Consider the following 21,640-nt stretch of genomic DNA (forward strand, 5'->3'; position numbering starts at 1 on the left):
AACAGATCTGACCAGAGAGAGAGACTGTCATCTGTCTATAGCAGCAGTAAACTGTTACCAGAACAGTGGTCTAGAGGACTGTCATCTGTCTATAGCAGCAGTAAACTGTTACCAGAACAGTGGTCTAGGGGACTGTCATCTGTCTATAGCAGCAGTAAACTGTTACCAGAACAGTGGTCTAGAGGACTGTCATCTGTCTATAGCAGCAGTAAACTGTTACCAGAACAGTGGTCTAGAGGACTGTCATCTGTCTATAGCAGCAGTAAACTGTTACCAGAACAGTGGTCTAGGGGACTGTCATCTGTCTATAGCAGCAGTAAACTGTTACCAGAACAGTGGTCTAGAGGACTGTCATCTGTCTATAGCAGCAGTAAACTGTTACCAGAACAGTGGTCTAGAGGACTGTCATCTGTCTATAGCAGCAGTAAACTGTTACCAGAACAGTGGTCTAGGGGACTGTCATCTGTCTATAGCAGCAGTAAACTGTTACCAGAACAGTGGTCTAGGGGACTGTCATCTGTCTATAGCAGCAGTAAACTGTTACCAGAACAGTGGTCTCTGTAGGGGACTGTCATCTGTCTATAGCAGCAGTAAACTAATACCAGAACAAGTGGTCTCTGTAGGGGACTGTCATCTGTCTATAGCAGCAGTAAACTGTTACCAGAACAGTGGTCTAGGGGACTGTCATCTGTCTATAGCAGCAGTAAACTGTTACCAGAACAGTGGTCTCTGTAGGGGACTGTCATCTGTCTATAGCAGCAGTAAACTGTTACCAGAACAGTGGTCTAGGGGACTGTCATCTGTCTATAGCAGCAGTAAACTGTTACCAGAACAGTGGTCTAGAGGACTGTCATCTGTCTATAGCAGCAGTAAACTGTTACCAGAACAGTGGTCTCTGTAGGGGACTGTCATCTGTCTATAGCAGCAGTAAACTGTTACCAGAACAGTGGTCTAGAGGACTGTCATCTGTCTATAGCAGCAGTAAACTGTTACCAGAACAGTGGTCTAGAGGACTGTCATCTGTCTATAGCAGCAGTAAACTGTTACCAGAACAGTGGTCTAGGGGACTGTCATCTGTCTATAGCAGCAGTAAACTGTTACCAGAACAGTGGTCTCTGTAGGGGACTGTCATCTGTCTATAGCAGCAGTAAACTGTTACCAGAACAGTGGTCTCTGTAGGGGACTGTCATCTGTCTATAGCAGCAGTAAACTGTTACCAGAACAGTGGTCTAGGGGACTGTCATCTGTCTATAGCAGCAGTAAACTGTTACCAGAACAGTGGTCTAGGGGACTGTCATCTGTCTATAGCAGCAGTAAACTGTTACCAGAACAGTAGTCTCTGTAGGGGACTGTCATCTGTCTATAGCAGCAGTAAACTGTTACCAGAACAGTGGTCTCTGTAGGGGACTGTCATCTGTCTATAGCAGCAGTAAACTGTTACCAGAACAGTGGTCTCTGTAGGGGACTGTCATCTGTCTATAGCAGCAGTAAACTGTTACCAGAACAGTGGTCTAGAGGACTGTCATCTGTCTATAGCAGCAGTAAACTGTTACCAGAACAGTGGTCTAGGGGACTGTCATCTGTCTATAGCAGCAGTAAACTGTTACCAGAACAGTGGTCTAGGGGACTGTCATCTGTCTATAGCAGCAGTAAACTGTTACCAGAACAGTGGTCTAGAGGACTGTCATCTGTCTATAGCAGCAGTAAACTGTTACCAGAACAGTGGTCTAGGGGACTGTCATCTGTCTATAGCAGCAGTAAACTGTTACCAGAACAGTGGTCTAGAGGACTGTCATCTGTCTATAGCAGCAGTAAACTGTTACCAGAACAGTGGTCTCTGTAGGGGGCTGTCATCTGTCTATAGCAGCAGTAAACTGTTACCAGAACAGTGGTCTCTGTAGGGGACTGTCATCTGTCTATAGCAGCAGTAAACTGTTACCAGAACAGTGGTCTCTGTAGGGGACTGTCATCTGTCTATAGCAGCAGTAAACTGTTACCAGAACAGTGGTCTCTGTAGGGGACTGTCATCTGTCTATAGCAGCAGTAAACTGTTACCAGAACAGTGGTCTAGGGGACTGTCATCTGTCTATAGCAGCAGTAAACTGTTACCAGAACAGTGGTCTCTGTAGGGGGCTGTCATCTGTCTATAGCAGCAGTAAACTGTTACCAGAACAGTGGTCTAGAGGGCTGTCATCTGTCTATAGCAGCAGTAAACTGTTACCAGAACAGTGGTCTAGAGGACTGTCATCTGTCTATAGCAGCAGTAAACTGTTACCAGAACAGTGGTCTAGAGGACTGTCATCTGTCTATAGCAGCAGTAAACTGTTACCAGAACAGTGGTCTAGAGGACTGTCATCTGTCTATAGCAGCAGTAAACTGTTACCAGAACAGTGGTCTAGAGGACTGTCATCTGTCTATAGCAGCAGTAAACTGTTACCAGAACAGTGGTCTCTGTAGGGGACTGTCATCTGTCTATAGCAGCAGTAAACTGTTACCAGAACAGTGGTCTCTGTAGGGGACTGTCATCTGTCTATAGCAGCAGTAAACTGTTACCAGAACAGTGGTCTAGAGGACTGTCATCTGTCTATAGCAGCAGTAAACTGTTACCAGAACAGTGGTCTAGAGGGCTGTCATCTGTCTATAGCAGCAGTAAACTGTTACCAGAACAGTGGTCTAGGGGACTGTCATCTGTCTATAGCAGCAGTAAACTGTTACCAGAACAGTGGTCTAGAGGACTGTCATCTGTCTATAGCAGCAGTAAACTGTTACCAGAACAGTGGTCTCTGTAGGGGACTGTCATCTGTCTATAGCAGCAGTAAACTGTTACCAGAACAGTGGTGTAGAGGACTGTCATCTGTTTATAGCAGCAGTAAACTGTTACCAGAACAGTGGTCTAGGGGACTGTCATCTGTCTATAGCAGCAGTAAACTGTTACCAGAACAGTGGTCTCTGTAGGGGACTGTCATCTGTCTATAGCAGCAGTAAACTGTTACCAGAACAGTGGTCTCTGTAGGGGACTGTCATCTGTCTATAGCAGCAGTAAACTGTTACCAGAACAGTGGTCTAGGGGACTGTCATCTGTCTATAGCAGCAGTAAACTGTTACCAGAACAGTGGTCTAGGGGACTGTCATCTGTCTATAGCAGCAGTAAACTGTTACCAGAACAGTAGTCTCTGTAGGGGACTGTCATCTGTCTATAGCAGCAGTAAACTGTTACCAGAACAGTGGTCTCTGTAGGGGACTGTCATCTGTCTATAGCAGCAGTAAACTGTTACCAGAACAGTGGTCTAGAGGACTGTCATCTGTCTATAGCAGCAGTAAACTGTTACCAGAACAGTGGTCTAGGGGACTGTCATCTGTCTATAGCAGCAGTAAACTGTTACCAGAACAGTGGTCTCTGTAGGGGACTGTCATCTGTCTATAGCAGCAGTAAACTGTTACCAGAACAGTGGTCTAGGGGACTGTCATCTGTCTATAGCAGCAGTAAACTGTTACCAGAACAGTGGTCTAGAGGACTGTCATCTGTCTATAGCAGCAGTAAACTGTTACCAGAACAGTGGTCTAGGGGACTGTCATCTGTCTATAGCAGCAGTAAACTGTTACCAGAACAGTGGTCTCTGTAGGGGACTGTCATCTGTCTATAGCAGCAGTAAACTGTTACCAGAACAGTGGTCTAGGGGACTGTCATCTGTCTATAGCAGCAGTAAACTGTTACCAGAACAGTGGTCTAGGGGACTGTCATCTGTCTATAGCAGCAGTAAACTGTTACCAGAACAGTTGTCTAGAGGACTGTCATCTGTCTATAGCAGCAGTAAACTGTTACCAGAACAGTGGTCTCTGTAGGGGACTGTCATCTGTCTATAGCAGCAGTAAACTGTTACCAGAACAGTGGTCTAGAGGACTGTCATCTGTCTATAGCAGCAGTAAACTGTTACCAGAACAGTGGTCTAGGGGACTGTCATCTGTCTATAGCAGCAGTAAACTGTTACCAGAACAGTGGTCTCTGTAGGGGACTGTCATCTGTCTATAGCAGCAGTAAACTGTTACCAGAACAGTGGTCTCTGTAGGGGACTGTCATCTGTCTATAGCAGCAGTAAACTGTTACCAGAACAGTGGTCTAGGGGACTGTCATCTGTCTATAGCAGCAGTAAACTGTTACCAGAACAGTGGTCTAGGGGACTGTCATCTGTCTATAGCAGCAGTAAACTGTTACCAGAACAGTAGTCTCTGTAGGGGACTGTCATCTGTCTATAGCAGCAGTAAACTGTTACCAGAACAGTGGTCTCTGTAGGGGACTGTCATCTGTCTATAGCAGCAGTAAACTGTTACCAGAACAGTGGTCTAGAGGACTGTCATCTGTCTATAGCAGCAGTAAACTGTTACCAGAACAGTGGTCTAGGGGACTGTCATCTGTCTATAGCAGCAGTAAACTGTTACCAGAACAGTGGTCTAGGGGACTGTCATCTGTCTATAGCAGCAGTAAACTGTTACCAGAACAGTGGTCTAGAGGACTGTCATCTGTCTATAGCAGCAGTAAACTGTTACCAGAACAGTGGTCTAGGGGACTGTCATCTGTCTATAGCAGCAGTAAACTGTTACCAGAACAGTGGTCTAGGGGACTGTCATCTGTCTATAGCAGCAGTAAACTGTTACCAGAACAGTGGTCTAGAGGACTGTCATCTGTCTATAGCAGCAGTAAACTGTTACCAGAACAGTGGTCTAGAGGACTGTCATCTGTCTATAGCAGCAGTAAACTGTTACCAGAACAGTGGTCTCTGTAGGGGACTGTCATCTGTCTATAGCAGCAGTAAACTGTTACCAGAACAGTGGTCTCTGTAGGGGACTGTCATCTGTCTATAGCAGCAGTAAACTGTTACCAGAACAGTGGTCTAGAGGACTGTCATCTGTCTATAGCAGCAGTAAACTGTTACCAGAACAGTGGTCTAGAGGACTGTCATCTGTCTATAGCAGCAGTAAACTGTTACCAGAACAGTGGTCTCTGTAGGGGGCTGTCATCTGTCTATAGCAGCAGTAAACTGTTACCAGAACAGTGGTCTCTGTAGGGGACTGTCATCTGTCTATAGCAGCAGTAAACTGTTACCAGAACAGTGGTCTCTGTAGGGGACTGTCATCTGTCTATAGCAGCAGTAAACTGTTACCAGAACAGTGGTCTCTGTAGGGGACTGTCATCTGTCTATAGCAGCAGTAAACTGTTACCAGAACAGTGGTCTAGGGGACTGTCATCTGTCTATAGCAGCAGTAAACTGTTACCAGAACAGTGGTCTCTGTAGGGGGCTGTCATCTGTCTATAGCAGCAGTAAACTGTTACCAGAACAGTGGTCTAGAGGGCTGTCATCTGTCTATAGCAGCAGTAAACTGTTACCAGAACAGTGGTCTAGAGGACTGTCATCTGTCTATAGCAGCAGTAAACTGTTACCAGAACAGTGGTCTAGAGGACTGTCATCTGTCTATAGCAGCAGTAAACTGTTACCAGAACAGTGGTCTAGAGGACTGTCATCTGTCTATAGCAGCAGTAAACTGTTACCAGAACAGTGGTCTAGAGGACTGTCATCTGTCTATAGCAGCAGTAAACTGTTACCAGAACAGTGGTCTCTGTAGGGGACTGTCATCTGTCTATAGCAGCAGTAAACTGTTACCAGAACAGTGGTCTCTGTAGGGGACTGTCATCTGTCTATAGCAGCAGTAAACTGTTACCAGAACAGTGGTCTAGAGGACTGTCATCTGTCTATAGCAGCAGTAAACTGTTACCAGAACAGTGGTCTAGAGGGCTGTCATCTGTCTATAGCAGCAGTAAATTGTTACCAGAACAGTGGTCTAGGGGACTGTCATCTGTCTATAGCAGCAGTAAACTGTTACCAGAACAGTGGTCTCTGTAGGGGACTGTCATCTGTCTATAGCAGCAGTAAACTGTTACCAGAACAGTGGTCTAGAGGACTGTCATCTGTCTATAGCAGCAGTAAACTGTTACCAGAACAGTGGTCTAGGGGACTGTCATCTGTCTATAGCAGCAGTAAACTGTTACCAGAACAGTGGTCTCTGTAGGGGACTGTCATCTGTCTATAGCAGCAGTAAACTGTTACCAGAACAGTGGTCTCTGTAGGGGACTGTCATCTGTCTATAGCAGCAGTAAACTGTTACCAGAACAGTGGTCTAGGGGACTGTCATCTGTCTATAGCAGCAGTAAACTGTTACCAGAACAGTGGTCTAGGGGACTGTCATCTGTCTATAGCAGCAGTAAACTGTTACCAGAACAGTGGTCTCTGTAGGGGACTGTCATCTGTCTATAGCAGCAGTAAACTGTTACCAGAACAGTGGTCTCTGTAGGGGACTGTCATCTGTCTATAGCAGCAGTAAACTGTTACCAGAACAGTGGTCTAGAGGACTGTCATCTGTCTATAGCAGCAGTAAACTGTTACCAGAACAGTGGTCTAGGGGACTGTCATCTGTCTATAGCAGCAGTAAACTGTTACCAGAACAGTGGTCTCTGTAGGGGACTGTCATCTGTCTATAGCAGCAGTAAACTGTTACCAGAACAGTGGTCTAGGGGACTGTCATCTGTCTATAGCAGCAGTAAACTGTTACCAGAACAGTGGTCTAGAGGACTGTCATCTGTCTATAGCAGCAGTAAACTGTTACCAGAACAGTGGTCTAGGGGACTGTCATCTGTCTATAGCAGCAGTAAACTGTTACCAGAACAGTGGTCTAGAGGACTGTCATCTGTCTATAGCAGCAGTAAACTGTTACCAGAACAGTGGTCTAGGGGACTGTCATCTGTCTATAGCAGCAGTAAACTGTTACCAGAACAGTGGTCTAGAGGACTGTCATCTGTCTATAGCAGCAGTAAACTGTTACCAGAACAGTGGTCTCTGTAGGGGACTGTCATCTGTCTATAGCAGCAGTAAACTGTTACCAGAACAGTGGTCTCTGTAGGGGACTGTCATCTGTCTATAGCAGCAGTAAACTGTTACCAGAACAGTGGTCTAGAGGACTGTCATCTGTCTATAGCAGCAGTAAACTGTTACCAGAACAGTGGTCTAGAGGACTGTCATCTGTCTATAGCAGCAGTAAACTGTTACCAGAACAGTGGTCTAGAGGACTGTCATCTGTCTATAGCAGCAGTAAACTGTTACCAGAACAGTGGTCTAGGGGACTGTCATCTGTCTATAGCAGCAGTAAACTGTTACCAGAACAGTGGTCTAGAGGACTGTCATCTGTCTATAGCAGCAGTAAACTGTTACCAGAACAGTGGTCTAGAGGACTGTCATCTGTCTATAGCAGCAGTAAACTGTTACCAGAACAGTGGTCTCTGTAGGGGACTGTCATCTGTCTATAGCAGCAGTAAACTGTTACCAGAACAGTGGTCTCTGTAGGGGACTGTCATCTGTCTATAGCAGCAGTAAACTGTTACCAGAACAGTGGTCTAGAGGACTGTCATCTGTCTATAGCAGCAGTAAACTGTTACCAGAACAGTGGTCTAGAGGGCTGTCATCTGTCTATAGCAGCAGTAAACTGTTACCAGAACAGTGGTCTAGGGGACTGTCATCTGTCTATAGCAGCAGTAAACTGTTACCAGAACAGTGGTCTCTGTAGGGGACTGTCATCTGTCTATAGCAGCAGTAAACTGTTACCAGAACAGTGGTCTAGAGGGCTGTCATCTGTCTATAGCAGCAGTAAACTGTTACCAGAACAGTGGTCTAGGGGACTGTCATCTGTCTATAGCAGCAGTAAACTGTTACCAGAACAGTGGTCTAGGGGACTGTCATCTGTCTATAGCAGCAGTAAACTGTTACCAGAACAGTGGTCTCTGTAGGGGACTGTCATCTGTCTATAGCAGCAGTAAACTGTTACCAGAACAGTGGTCTCTGTAGGGGACTGTCATCTGTCTATAGCAGCAGTAAACTGTTACCAGAACAGTGGTCTAGGGGACTGTCATCTGTCTATAGCAGCAGTAAACTGTTACCAGAACAGTGGTCTAGAGGACTGTCATCTGTCTATAGCAGCAGTAAACTGTTACCAGAACAGTGGTCTCTGTAGGGGACTGTCATCTGTCTATAGCAGCAGTAAACTGTTACCAGAACAGTGGTCTAGGGGACTGTCATCTGTCTATAGCAGCAGTAAACTGTTACCAGAACAGTGGTCTAGAGGACTGTCATCTGTCTATAGCAGCAGTAAACTGTTACCAGAACAGTGGTCTAGGGGACTGTCATCTGTCTATAGCAGCAGTAAACTGTTACCAGAACAGTGGTCTCTGTAGGGGACTGTCATCTGTCTATAGCAGCAGTAAACTGTTACCAGAACAGTGGTCTAGAGGACTGTCATCTGTCTATAGCAGCAGTAAACTGTTACCAGAACAGTGGTCTAGGGGACTGTCATCTGTCTATAGCAGCAGTAAACTGTTACCAGAACAGTGGTCTAGAGGACTGTCATCTGTCTATAGCAGCAGTAAACTGTTACCAGAACAGTGGTCTAGAGGACTGTCATCTGTCTATAGCAGCAGTAAACTGTTACCAGAACAGTGGTCTAGAGGACTGTCATCTGTCTATAGCAGCAGTAAACTGTTACCAGAACAGTGGTCTAGGGGACTGTCATCTGTCTATAGCAGCAGTAAACTGTTACCAGAACAGTGGTCTCTGTAGGGGACTGTCATCTGTCTATAGCAGCAGTAAACTGTTACCAGAACAGTGGTCTCTGTAGGGGACTGTCATCTGTCTATAGCAGCAGTAAACTGTTACCAGAACAGTGGTCTAGAGGACTGTCATCTGTCTATAGCAGCAGTAAACTGTTACCAGAACAGTGGTCTAGAGGACTGTCATCTGTCTATAGCAGCAGTAAACTGTTACCAGAACAGTGGTCTAGGGGACTGTCATCTGTCTATAGCAGCAGTAAACTGTTACCAGAACAGTGGTCTCTGTAGGGGACTGTCATCTGTCTATAGCAGCAGTAAACTGTTACCAGAACAGTGGTCTAGAGGACTGTCATCTGTCTATAGCAGCAGTAAACTGTTACCAGAACAGTGGTCTAGGGGACTGTCATCTGTCTATAGCAGCAGTAAACTGTTACCAGAACAGTGGTCTAGGGGACTGTCATCTGTCTATAGCAGCAGTAAACTGTTACCAGAACAGTGGTCTAGGGGACTGTCATCTGTCTATAGCAGCAGTAAACTGTTACCAGAACAGTGGTCTCTGTAGGGGACTGTCATCTGTCTATAGCAGCAGTAAACTGTTACCAGAACAGTGGTCTAGGGGACTGTCATCTGTCTATAGCAGCAGTAAACTGTTACCAGAACAGTGGTCTAGAGGACTGTCATCTGTCTATAGCAGCAGTAAACTGTTACCAGAACAGTGGTCTAGAGGGACTGTCATCTGTCTATAGCAGCAGTAAACTGTTACCAGAACAGTGGTCTAGAGGGACTGTCATCTGTCTATAGCAGCAGTAAACTGTTACCAGAACAGTGGTCTAGGGGACTGTCATCTGTCTATAGCAGCAGTAAACTGTTACCAGAACAGTGGTCTAGAGGGACTGTCATCTGTCTATAGCAGCAGTAAACTGTTACCAGAACAGTGGTCTCTGTAGGGGACTGTCATCTGTCTATAGCAGCAGTAAACTGTTACCAGAACAGTGGTCTCTGTAGGGGACTGTCATCTGTCTATAGCAGCAGTAAACTGTTACCAGAACAGTGGTCTAGAGGGACTGTCATCTGTCTATAGCAGCAGTAAACTGTTACCAGAACAGTGGTCTAGGGGACTGTCATCTGTCTATAGCAGCAGTAAACTGTTACCAGAACAGTGGTCTAGGGGACTGTCATCTGTCTATAGCAGCAGTAAACTGTTACCAGAACAGTGGTCTCTGTAGGGGACTGTCATCTGTCTATAGCAGCAGTAAACTGTTACCAGAACAGTGGTCTAGGGGACTGTCATCTGTCTATAGCAGCAGTAAACTGTTACCAGAACAGTGGTCTAGAGGACTGTCATCTGTCTATAGCAGCAGTAAACTGTTACCAGAACAGTGGTCTAGAGGGCTGTCATCTGTCTATAGCAGCAGTAAACTGTTACCAGAACAGTGGTCTCTGTAGGGGACTGTCATCTGTCTATAGCAGCAGTAAACTGTTACCAGAACAGTGGTCTAGAGGACTGTCATCTGTCTATAGCAGCAGTAAACTGTTACCAGAACAGTGGTCTAGAGGACTGTCATCTGTCTATAGCAGCAGTAAACTGTTACCAGAACAGTGGTCTAGGGGACTGTCATCTGTCTATAGCAGCAGTAAACTGTTACCAGAACAGTGGTCTAGGGGACTGTCATCTGTCTATAGCAGCAGTAAACTGTTACCAGAACAGTGGTCTAGGGGACTGTCATCTGTCTATAGCAGCAGTAAACTGTTACCAGAACAGTGGTCTAGGGGACTGTCATCTGTCTATAGCAGCAGTAAACTGTTACCAGAACAGTGGTCTCTGTAGGGGACTGTCATCTGTCTATAGCAGCAGTAAACTGTTACCAGAACAGTGGTCTCTGTAGGGGACTGTCATCTGTCTATAGCAGCAGTAAACTGTTACCAGAACAGTGGTCTAGAGGACTGTCATCTGTCTATAGCAGCAGTAAACTGTTACCAGAACAGTGGTCTAGAGGACTGTCATCTGTCTATAGCAGCAGTAAACTGTTACCAGAACAGTGGTCTAGAGGGACTGTCATCTGTCTATAGCAGCAGTAAACTGTTACCAGAACAGTGGTCTAGAGGGACTGTCATCTGTCTATAGCAGCAGTAAACTGTTACCAGAACAGTGGTCTAGAGGGACTGTCATCTGTCTATAGCAGCAGTAAACTGTTACCAGAACAGTGGTCTAGAGGGACTGTCATCTGTCTATAGCAGCAGTAAACTGTTACCAGAACAGTGGTCTAGGGGACTGTCATCTGTCTATAGCAGCAGTAAACTGTTACCAGAACAGTGGTCTCTGTAGGGGACTGTCATCTGTCTATAGCAGCAGTAAACTGTTACCAGAACAGTGGTCTAGGGGACTGTCATCTGTCTATAGCAGCAGTAAACTGTTACCAGAACAGTGGTCTAGAGGACTGTCATCTGTCTATAGCAGCAGTAAACTGTTACCAGAACAGTGGTCTAGAGGACTGTCATCTGTCTATAGCAGCAGTAAACTGTTACCAGAACAGTGGTCTAGGGGACTGTCATCTGTCTATAGCAGCAGTAAACTGTTACCAGAACAGTGGTCTAGGGGACTGTCATCTGTCTATAGCAGCAGTAAACTGTTACCAGAACAGTGGTCTAGGGGACTGTCATCTGTCTATAGCAGCAGTAAACTGTTACCAGAACAGTGGTCTCTGTAGGGGACTGTCATCTGTCTATAGCAGCAGTAAACTGTTACCAGAACAGTGGTCTAGGGGACTGTCATCTGTCTATAGCAGCAGTAAACTGTTACCAGAACAGTGGTCTCTGTAGGGGACTGTCATCTGTCTATAGCAGCAGTAAACTGTTACCAGAACAGTGGTCTAGGGGACTGTCATCTGTCTATAGCAGCAGTAAACTGTTACCAGAACAGTGGTCTAGGGGACTGTCATCTGTCTATAGCAGCAGTAAACTGTTACCAGAACAGTGGTCTAGGGGACTGTCATCTGTCTATAGCAGCAGTAAACTGTTACCAGAACAGTGGTCTAGGGGACTGTCATCTGTCTATAGCAGCAGTAAACTGTTACCAGAACAGTGGTCTAGAGGACTGTCATCTGTCTATAGCAGCAGTAAACTGTTACCAGAACAGTGGTCTAGGGGACTGTCATCTGTCTATAGCAGCAGTAAACTGTTACCAGAACAGTGGTCTCTGTAGGGGACTGTCATCTGTCTATAGCAGCAGTAAACTGTTACCAGAACAGTGGTCTAGGGGACTGTCATCTGTCTATAGCAGCAGTAAACTGTTACCAGAACAGTGGTCTAGGGGACTGTCATCTGTCTATAGCAGCAGTAAACTGTTACCAGAACAGTGGTCTAGGGGACTGTCATCTGTCTATAGCAGCAGTAAACTGTTACCAGAACAGTGGTCTAGGGGACTGTCATCTGTCTATAGCAGCAGTAAACTGTTACCAGAACAGTGGTCTAGGGGACTGTCATCTGTCTATAGCAGCAGTAAACTGTTACCAGAACAGTGGTCTAGGGGACTGTCATCTGTCTATAGCAGCAGTAAACTGTTACCAGAACAGTGGTCTAGAGGGACTGTCATCTGTCTATAGCAGCAGTAAACTGTTACCAGAACAGTGGTCTAGGGGACTGTCATCTGTCTATAGCAGCAGTAAACTGTTACCAGAACAGTGGTCTAGAGGACTGTCATCTGTCTATAGCAGCAGTAAACTGTTACCAGAACAGTGGTCTAGGGGACTGTCATCTGTCTATAGCAGCAGTAAACTGTTACCAGAACAGTGGTCTAGGGGACTGTCATCTGTCTATAGCAGCAGTAAACTGTTACCAGAACAGTGGTCTAGGGGACTGTCATCTGTCTATAGCAGCAGTAAACTGTTACCAGAACAGTGGTCTAGGGGACTGTCATCTGTCTATAGCAGCAGTAAACTGTTACCAGAACAGTGGTCTAGAGGACTGTCATCTGTCTATAGCAGCAGTAAACTGTTACCAGAACAGTGGTCTCTGTAGGGGACTGTCATCTGTCTATAGCAGCAGTAAACTGTTACCAGAACAGTGGTCTAGAGGACTGTCATCTGTCTATAGCAGCAGTAAACTGTTACCAGAACAGTGGTCTAGGGGACTGTCATCTGTCTATAGCAGCAGTAAACTGTTACCAGAACAGTGGTCTAGGGGACTGTCATCTGTCTATAGCAGCAGTAAACTGTTACCAGAACAGTGGTCTAGAGGGACTGTCATCTGTCTATAGCAGCAGTAAACTGTTACCAGAACAGTGGTCTAGAGGGACTGTCATCTGTCTATAGCAGCAGTAAACTGTTACCAGAACAGTGGTCTCTGTAGGGGACTGTCATCTGTCTATAGCAGCAGTAAACTGTTACCAGAACAGTGGTCTCTGTAGGGGACTGTCATCTGTCTATAGCAGCAGTAAACTGTTACCAGAACAGTGGTCTCTGTAGGGGACTGTCATCTGTCTATAGCAGCAGTAAACTGTTACCAGAACAGTGGTCTAGGGGACTGTCATCTGTCTATAGCAGCAGTAAACTGTTACCAGAACAGTGGTCTCTGAGGGGACTGTCATCTGTCTATAGCAGCAGTAAACTGTTACCAGAACAGTGGTCTCTGTAGGGGACTGTCATCTGTCTATAGCAGCAGTAAACTGTTACCAGAACAGTGGTCTAGGGGACTGTCATCTGTCTATAGCAGCAGTAAACTGTTACCAGAACAGTGGTCTAGAGGGACTGTCATCTGTCTATAGCAGCAGTAAACTGTTACCAGAACAGTGGTCTAGAGGACTGTCATCTGTCTATAGCAGCAGTAAACTGTTACCAGAACAGTGGTCTAGGGGACTGTCATCTGTCTATAGCAGCAGTAAACTGTTACCAGAACAGTGGTCTAGAGGACTGTCATCTGTCTATAGCAGCAGTAAACTGTTACCAGAACAGTGGTCTAGGGGACTGTCATCTGTCTATAGCAGCAGTAAACTGTTACCAGAACAGTGGTCTAGAGGACTGTCATCTGTCTATAGCAGCAGTAAACTGTTACCAGAACAGTGGTCTAGGGGACTGTCATCTGTCTATAGCAGCAGTAAACTGTTACCAGAACAGTGGTCTAGGGGACTGTCATCTGTCTATAGCAGCAGTAAACTGTTACCAGAACAGTGGTCTCTGTAGGGGACTGTCATCTGTCTATAGCAGCAGTAAACTGTTACCAGAACAGTGGTCTCTGTAGGGGACTGTCATCTGTCTATAGCAGCAGTAAACTGTTACCAGAACAGTGGTCTAGAGGACTGTCATCTGTCTATAGCAGCAGTAAACTGTTACCAGAACAGTGGTCTAGGGGACTGTCATCTGTCTATAGCAGCAGTAAACTGTTACCAGAACAGTGGTCTAGGGGACTGTCATCTGTCTATAGCAGCAGTAAACTGTTACCAGAACAGTGGTCTCGAGGGGACTGTCATCTGTCTATAGCAGCAGTAAACTGTTACCAGAACAGTGGTCTAGGGGACTGTCATCTGTCTATAGCAGCAGTAAACTGTTACCAGAACAGTGGTCTAGGGGACTGTCATCTGTCTATAGCAGCAGTAAACTGTTACCAGAACAGTGGTCTAGGGGACTGTCATCTGTCTATAGCAGCAGTAAACTGTTACCAGAACAGTGGTCTAGGGGACTGTCATCTGTCTATAGCAGCAGTAAACTGTTACCAGAACAGTGGTCTAGGGGACTGTCATCTGTCTATAGCAGCAGTAAACTGTTACCAGAACAGTGGTCTAGGGGACTGTCATCTGTCTATAGCAGCAGTAAACTGTTACCAGAACAGTGGTCTAGAGGGACTGTCATCTGTCTATAGCAGCAGTAAACTGTTACCAGAACAGTGGTCTAGGGGACTGTCATCTGTCTATAGCAGCAGTAAACTGTTACCAGAACAGTGGTCTAGAGGGACTGTCATCTGTCTATAGCAGCAGTAAACTGTTACCAGAACAGTGGTCTAGGGGACTGTCATCTGTCTATAGCAGCAGTAAACTGTTACCAGAACAGTGGTCTAGGGGACTGTCATCTGTCTATAGCAGCAGTAAACTGTTACCAGAACAGTGGTCTAGGGGACTGTCATCTGTCTATAGCAGCAGTAAACTGTTACCAGAACAGTGGTCTAGGGGACTGTCATCTGTCTATAGCAGCAGTAAACTGTTACCAGAACAGTGGTCTAGGGGACTGTCATCTGTCTATAGCAGCAGTAAACTGTTACCAGAACAGTGGTCTAGGGGACTGTCATCTGTCTATAGCAGCAGTAAACTGTTACCAGAACAGTGGTCTAGAGGACTGTCATCTGTCTATAGCAGCAGTAAACTGTTACCAGAACAGTGGTCTAGGGGACTGTCATCTGTCTATAGCAGCAGTAAACTGTTACCAGAACAGTGGTCTAGAGGGACTGTCATCTGTCTATAGCAGCAGTAAACTGTTACCAGAACAGTGGTCTAGGGGACTGTCATCTGTCTATAGCAGCAGTAAACTGTTACCAGAACAGTGGTCTAGAGGGACTGTCATCTGTCTATAGCAGCAGTAAACTGTTACCAGAACAGTGGTCTAGAGGACTGTCATCTGTCTATAGCAGCAGTAAACTGTTACCAGAACAGTGGTCTAGAGGACTGTCATCTGTCTATAGCAGCAGTAAACTGTTACCAGAACAGTGGTCTAGGGGACTGTCATCTGTCTATAGCAGCAGTAAACTGTTACCAGAACAGTGGTCTAGGGGACTGTCATCTGTCTATAGCAGCAGTAAACTGTTACCAGAACAGTGGTCTAGAGGGACTGTCATCTGTCTATAGCAGCAGTAAACTGTTACCAGAACAGTGGTCTCGAGGGGACTGTCATCTGTCTATAGCAGCAGTAAACTGTTACCAGAACAGTGGTCTCTGTAGGGGACTGTCATCTGTCTATAGCAGCAGTAAACTGTTACCAGAACAGTGGTCTAGAGGGACTGTCATCTGTCTATAGCAGCAGTAAACTGTTACCAGAACAGTGGTCTAGAGGGACTGTCATCTGTCTATAGCAGCAGTAAACTGTTACCAGAACAGTGGTCTAGGGGACTGTCATCTGTCTATAGCAGCAGTAAACTGTTACCAGAACAGTGGTCTCTGTAGGGGACTGTCATCTGTCTATAGCAGCAGTAAACTGTTACCAGAACAGTGGTCTAGAGGGACTGTCATCTGTCTATAGCAGCAGTAAACTGTTACCAGAACAGTGGTCTAGGGGACTGTCATCTGTCTATAGCAGCAGTAAACTGTTACCAGAACAGTGGTCTAGGGGACTGTCATCTGTCTATAGCAGCAGTAAACTGTTACCAGAACAGTGGTCTCTGTAGGGGACTGTCATCTGTCTATAGCAGCAGTAAACTGTTACCAGAACAGTGGTCTAGGGGACTGTCATCTGTCTATAGCAGCAGTAAACTGTTACCAGAACAGTGGTCTAGAGGGACTGTCATCTGTCTATAGCAGCAGTAAACTGTTACCAGAACAGTGGTCTAGGGGACTGTCATCTGTCTATAGCAGCAGTAAACTGTTACCAGAACAGTGGTCTAGGGGACTGTCATCTGTCTATAGCAGCAGTAAACTGTTACCAGAACAGTGGTCTAGAGGGACTGTCATCTGTCTATAGCAGCAGTAAACTGTTACCAGAACAGTGGTCTAGGGGACTGTCATCTGTCTATAGCAGCAGTAAACTGTTACCAGAACAGTGGTCTAGGGGACTGTCATCTGTCTATAGCAGCAGTAAACTGTTACCAGAACAGTGGTCTAGAGGGACTGTCATCTGTCTATAGCAGCAGTAAACTGTTACCAGAACAGTGGTCTAGAGGACTGTCATCTGTCTATAGCAGCAGTAAACTGTTACCAGAACAGTGGTCTAGGGGACTGTCATCTGTCTATAGCAGCAGTAAACTGTTACCAGAACAGTGGTCTAGGGGACTGTCATCTGTCTATAGCAGCAGTAAACTGTTACCAGAACAGTGGTCTAGAGGACTGTCATCTGTCTATAGCAGCAGTAAACTGTTACCAGAACAGTGGTCTAGAGGACTGTCATCTGTCTATAGCAGCAGTAAACTGTTACCAGAACAGTGGTCTAGGGGACTGTCATCTGTCTATAGCAGCAGTAAACTGTTACCAGAACAGTGGTCTCGAGGGGACTGTCATCTGTCTATAGCAGCAGTAAACTGTTACCAGAACAGTGGTCTCGAGGGGACTGTCATCTGTCTATAGCAGCAGTAAACTGTTACCAGAACAGTGGTCTAGGGGACTGTCATCTGTCTATAGCAGCAGTAAACTGTTACCAGAACAGTGGTCTAGGGGACTGTCATCTGTCTATAGCAGCAGTAAACTGTTACCAGAACAGTGGTCTAGGGGACTGTCATCTGTCTATAGCAGCAGTAAACTGTTACCAGAACAGTGGTCTAGGGGACTGTCATCTGTCTATAGCAGCAGTAAACTGTTACCAGAACAGTGGTCTAGGGGACTGTCATCTGTCTATAGCAGCAGTAAACTGTTACCAGAACAGTGGTCTAGGGGACTGTCATCTGTCTATAGCAGCAGTAAACTGTTACCAGAACAGTGGTCTAGGGGACTGTCATCTGTCTATAGCAGCAGTAAACTGTTACCAGAACAGTGGTCTAGGGGACTGTCATCTGTCTATAGCAGCAGTAAACTGTTACCAGAACAGTGGTCTAGGGGACTGTCATCTGTCTATAGCAGCAGTAAACTGTTACCAGAACAGTGGTCTAGGGGACTGTCATCTGTCTATAGCAGCAGTAAACTGTTACCAGAACAGTGGTCTAGGGGACTGTCATCTGTCTATAGCAGCAGTAAACTGTTACCAGAACAGTGGTCTAGGGGACTGTCATCTGTCTATAGCAGCAGTAAACTGTTACCAGAACAGTGGTCTAGGGGACTGTCATCTGTCTATAGCAGCAGTAAACTGTTACCAGAACAGTGGTCTAGGGGACTGTCATCTGTCTATAGCAGCAGTAAACTGTTACCAGAACAGTGGTCTAGGGGACTGTCATCTGTCTATAGCAGCAGTAAACTGTTACCAGAACAGTGGTCTCGAGGGGACTGTCATCTGTCTATAGCAGCAGTAAACTGTTACCAGAACAGTGGTCTAGGGGACTGTCATCTGTCTATAGCAGCAGTAAACTGTTACCAGAACAGTGGTCTAGGGGACTGTCATCTGTCTATAGCAGCAGTAAACTGTTACCAGAACAGTGGTCTAGGGGACTGTCATCTGTCTATAGCAGCAGTAAACTGTTACCAGAACAGTGGTCTAGGGGACTGTCATCTGTCTATAGCAGCAGTAAACTGTTACCAGAACAGTGGTCTCGAGGGGACTGTCATCTGTCTATAGCAGCAGTAAACTGTTACCAGAACAGTGGTCTAGGGGACTGTCATCTGTCTATAGCAGCAGTAAACTGTTACCAGAACAGTGGTCTAGAGGGACTGTCATCTGTCTATAGCAGCAGTAAACTGTTACCAGAACAGTGGTCTAGAGGGACTGTCATCTGTCTATAGCAGCAGTAAACTGTTACCAGAACAGTGGTCTAGGGGACTGTCATCTGTCTATAGCAGCAGTAAACTGTTACCAGAACAGTGGTCTAGGGGACTGTCATCTGTCTATAGCAGCAGTAAACTGTTACCAGAACAGTGGTCTAGGGGACTGTCATCTGTCTATAGCAGCAGTAAACTGTTACCAGAACAGTGGTCTAGGGGACTGTCATCTGTCTATAGCAGCAGTAAACTGTTACCAGAACAGTGGTCTAGGGGACTGTCATCTGTCTATAGCAGCAGTAAACTGTTACCAGAACAGTGGTCTAGGGGACTGTCATCTGTCTATAGCAGCAGTAAACTGTTACCAGAACAGTGGTCTAGAGGACTGTCATCTGTCTATAGCAGCAGTAAACTGTTACCAGAACAGTGGTCTAGGGGACTGTCATCTGTCTATAGCAGCAGTAAACTGTTACCAGAACAGTGGTCTAGAGGACTGTCATCTGTCTATAGCAGCAGTAAACTGTTACCAGAACAGTGGTCTAGGGGACTGTCATCTGTCTATAGCAGCAGTAAACTGTTACCAGAACAGTGGTCTAGGGGACTGTCATCTGTCTATAGCAGCAGTAAACTGTTACCAGAACAGTGGTCTAGGGGACTGTCATCTGTCTATAGCAGCAGTAAACTGTTACCAGAACAGTGGTCTAGGGGACTGTCATCTGTCTATAGCAGCAGTAAACTGTTACCAGAACAGTGGTCTAGGGGACTGTCATCTGTCTATAGCAGCAGTAAACTGTTACCAGAACAGTGGTCTCTGTAGGGGACTGTCATCTGTCTATAGCAGCAGTAAACTGTTACCAGAACAGTGGTCTAGGGGACTGTCATCTGTCTATAGCAGCAGTAAACTGTTACCAGAACAGTGGTCTAGAGGGACTGTCATCTGTCTATAGCAGCAGTAAACTGTTACCAGAACAGTGGTCTAGAGGGACTGTCATCTGTCTATAGCAGCAGTAAACTGTTACCAGAACAGTGGTCTAGAGGGACTGTCATCTGTCTATAGCAGCAGTAAACTGTTACCAGAACAGTGGTCTCGAGGGGACTGTCATCTGTCTATAGCAGCAGTAAACTGTTACCAGAACAGTGGTCTAGGGGACTGTCATCTGTCTATAGCAGCAGTAAACTGTTACCAGAACAGTGGTCTAGGGGACTGTCATCTGTCTATAGCAGCAGTAAACTGTTACCAGAACAGTGGTCCTAGGGGACTGTCATCTGTCTATAGCAGCAGTAAACTGTTACCAGAACAGTGGTCTAGGGGACTGTCATCTGTCTATAGCAGCAGTAAACTGTTACCAGAACAGTGGTCTAGGGGACTGTCATCTGTCTATAGCAGCAGTAAACTGTTACCAGAACAGTGGTCTAGGGGACTGTCATCTGTCTATAGCAGCAGTAAACTGTTACCAGAACAGTGGTCTAGGGGACTGTCATCTGTCTATAGCAGCAGTAAACTGTTACCAGAACAGTGGTCTAGGGGACTGTCATCTGTCTATAGCAGCAGTAAACTGTTACCAGAACAGTGGTCTAGGGGACTGTCATCTGTCTATAGCAGCAGTAAACTGTTACCAGAACAGTGGTCTAGGGGACTGTCATCTGTCTATAGCAGCAGTAAACTGTTACCAGAACAGTGGTCTAGGGGACTGTCATCTGTCTATAGCAGCAGTAAACTGTTACCAGAACAGTGGTCTCTGTAGGGGACTGTCATCTGTCTATAGCAGCAGTAAACTGTTACCAGAACAGTGGTCTAGGGGACTGTCATCTGTCTATAGCAGCAGTAAACTGTTACCAGAACAGTGGTCTAGGGGACTGTCATCTGTCTATAGCAGCAGTAAACTGTTACCAGAACAGTGGTCTAGGGGACTGTCATCTGTCTATAGCAGCAGTAAACTGTTACCAGAACAGTGGTCTAGAGGACTGTCATCTGTCTATAGCAGCAGTAAACTGTTACCAGAACAGTGGTCTAGGGGACTGTCATCTGTCTATAGCAGCAGTAAACTGTTACCAGAACAGTGGTCTCTGTAGGGGACTGTCATCTGTCTATAGCAGCAGTAAACTGTTACCAGAACAGTGGTCTAGAGGGCTGTCATCTGTCTATAGCAGCAGTAAACTGTTACCAGAACAGTGGTCTAGGGGGCTGTCATCTGTCTATAGCAGCAGTAAACTGTTACCAGAACAGTGGTCTAGGGGACTGTCATCTGTCTATAGCAGCAGTAAACTGTTACCAGAACAGTGGTCTAGGGGACTGTCATCTGTCTATAGCAGCAGTAAACTGTTACCAGAACAGTGGTCTAGGGGACTGTCATCTGTCTATAGCAGCAGTAAACTGTTACCAGAACAGTGGTCTCTGTAGGGGACTGTCATCTGTCTATAGCAGCAGTAAACTGTTACCAGAACAGTGGTCTAGGGGGCTGTCATCTGTCTATAGCAGCAGTAAACTGTTACCAGAACAGTGGTCTCTGTAGGGGACTGTCATCTGTCTATAGCAGCAGTAAACTGTTACCAGAACAGTGGTCTCTGTAGGGGACTGTCATCTGTCTATAGCAGCAGTAAACTGTTACCAGAACAGTGGTCTCTGTAGGGGACTGTCATCTGTCTATAGCAGCAGTAAACTGTTACCAGAACAGTGGTCTAGAGGGACTGTCATCTGTCTATAGCAGCAGTAAACTGTTACCAGAACAGTGGTCTAGAGGACTGTCATCTGTCTATAGCAGCAGTAAACTGTTACCAGAACAGTGGTCTAGAGGACTGTCATCTGTCTATAGCAGCAGTAAACTGTTACCAGAACAGTGGTCTCTGTAGGGGACTGTCATCTGTCTATAGCAGCAGTAAACTGTTACCAGAACAGTGGTCTAGAGGACTGTCATCTGTCTATAGCAGCAGTAAACTGTTACCAGAACAGTGGTCTCTGTAGGGGACTGTCATCTGTCTATAGCAGCAGTAAACTGTTACCAGAACAGTGGTCTCTGTAGGGGCTGTCATCTGTCTATAGCAGCAGTAAACTGTTACCAGAACAGTGGTCTCTGTAGGGGACTGTCATCTGTCTATAGCAGCAGTAAACTGTTACCAGAACAGTGGTCTAGGGGGCTGTCATCTGTCTATAGCAGCAGTAAACTGTTACCAGAACAGTGGTCTCTGTAGGGGACTGTCATCTGTCTATAGCAGCAGTAAACTGTTACCAGAACAGTGGTCTAGAGGGCTGTCATCTGTCTATAGCAGCAGTAAACTGTTACCAGAACAGTGGTCTAGAGGACTGTCATCTGTCTATAGCAGCAGTAAACTGTTACCAGAACAGTGGTCTAGAGGGACTGTCATCTGTCTATAGCAGCAGTAAACTGTTACCAGAACAGTGGTCTAGAGGACTGTCATCTGTCTATAGCAGCAGTAAACTGTTACCAGAACAGTGGTCT

The 21,640-nt window shown here is 45.9% G+C and overlaps 1 protein-coding gene across 2 annotated transcripts in view; it reads left to right on the plus strand.

Moving 5' to 3' along the window:
- The window catches only part of bcl9l (bcl9 like), a 305,409-nt gene that overhangs the window by 47,272 nt on the left and 236,497 nt on the right, over nucleotides 1-21,640 (plus strand). The gene's annotated exons all lie outside the window — the stretch shown is intronic.

This window comes from Salvelinus fontinalis, chromosome 33 (genome assembly GCF_029448725.1).
Source record: "Salvelinus fontinalis isolate EN_2023a chromosome 33, ASM2944872v1, whole genome shotgun sequence".
NCBI classification, from domain to species: Eukaryota; Metazoa; Chordata; class Actinopteri; order Salmoniformes; family Salmonidae; genus Salvelinus; species Salvelinus fontinalis.